Below are 1,925 nucleotides of genomic sequence, written 5' to 3'. Positions count from 1 at the left end.
CTGTCTGTCCCCTGGGTAACTAACCTGTCTGCTGTCTGTCTGTCCCCTGGGTAACTAACCTAGCTGTCTGTCCCCTGGGTAATTAACCTGTCTGTCTGTCCCCTGGGTAAGCTGTGATTCCCTGCAGCCCTGCCAGAATTTTGTTAAACACACTCTTGGTTTTTCTGCAGTTAAAGTGTAGTTCTGAACACTGCTAGTCGGTGAAGGATTGACTATGCTTCTAGAAGTGGTAGTAATGTTTGTTTGGTCCTTTCAGATTTGGATTTATTGCCCAGTGACACAAGGTAGGATTCTCCTCACAATGCTTCAGTAGAAGAGTCAATCCAAAATGGTCACTGTAAGTTGTCATTTAGACTCTGCCTTTCAGACTATTTACTGAAGTTGTATTTTCTTACATTGATCATCATTGCTAACAAGCCTAGGATGAAACTGTAGTACCCATTTTACCTTGTGAATCCAACTAACAAAATCTGGCAGAATATTTGAAAATTAATTTAGATTAAAGTAATGCAATTTAGAAAGTGCAAAATTCCAATTCATGTAATGGATATTACTTGACACAATTATTTATAGGATATACCAATGGTTGTAGATAACACTGAATAATCTTCATTCTATATTTCTTTCCCAATTTTGTTCCCAAATTAGATAGTGAGGAAAAGATTTTTCAAGGCCTATGACTAAATATTTTTAACCTTTTAATAGTAATACTTGCACTACAGCGGGTAAATCTGAGTTTAAAATACATTGTAGCTGTGAAATTTATGTCTTCCATGTAAAAATGTGCAGGAAATGAAAAAAAAAATAAAATAACTAGTGATGAAAAAACTCTCATTATTTTCTCAGAACATGTACTCTGTCCTTACACTTCAAAGATCTCAGAGCAATTTTACAGTCCTTCCTTCTCTCCTTCTGTCTGATGTTAAATGATACGTCTCAGTTTTCCTGTACACGTCTACACCAGGGTGTAAATTTACAGCCCCAAAGGGAGTGGTCTCATCCACACGTCTGCCCAGGGATGGACAGTAACACACGCTGTCCCCCAGGTCACGAGCTAACATTCTCTAGGAGAGTGCTACCTGGCATGGAAATGTGACATCCCAGTCTGTGTGCTAGTACTTAAAGAGCAGGCACAAATGATGGGCCATGCTCAGGCCTAGGCCTTCATTGTGCTTTATCTGCTCATGCAGACATAGCCACTAGGGCTATATGAGTCCTGGAAATGTCTGAATGAGACAAACAGAATAATCTTCAGAGCTGCAAGGCTTCACTCACTCCCTAGGACACATGGTCTTTGGATATTTGCTTCACAGTTTTAAAAGAACAAGCATGAATGTCTAAGCCCAATGTGATCCCATAGCACCTAGTATCCTGAGCTAATTTTTACATTTCCTCTTTCTTTTTTTTTTTTTTTTTCCTTTAATTTTTAACTGACTGGTACTAGCTCAGTGTTTTTATTTTAGCACAGCTCTTACATTAATATGGTGCTCTCTTAATATGATAAGAGGTGGGTCTATCTGGAGCCTTGGAGAGTAGAGCAGCAATGAACTGAAATGTTAATCAACTCTCAAAGAATCTCATTTCTCTTAAAATTAAAGAGAAAATTAATTAAATTAATTGGAAAATTGGAGCAACTGGAAAATTGGAACTAACAAGAACTTGATTTTGAAATGTTGCACGCAAAGAGAAATACAATGTGGCTGCACCTGTATCTTACATTAGGTGAACAAAGAGGAACTGAACAGATTGTACATGAGCTGCATGTTTGCAAGATACTGTCATCTTGTTTAATTCTTCTATGACATTATGTATAGATATTTCATAAACCACCACACAATTGCAAGCTAGCTAACATCTCATTGAGAATTTTGTAAAACAGTTCAAGGTCAAAAATAATTATTCTGCATATATTCATTTTTGTCTAC

The sequence above is a fragment of the Parus major genome, chromosome 5 (genome assembly GCF_001522545.3).
Source record: "Parus major isolate Abel chromosome 5, Parus_major1.1, whole genome shotgun sequence".
In the NCBI taxonomy this organism is placed as follows: domain Eukaryota; kingdom Metazoa; phylum Chordata; class Aves; order Passeriformes; family Paridae; genus Parus; species Parus major.
The sequence above is the reverse complement of the archived record's forward strand: the minus strand, read 5'-3'. Positions refer to the sequence as shown.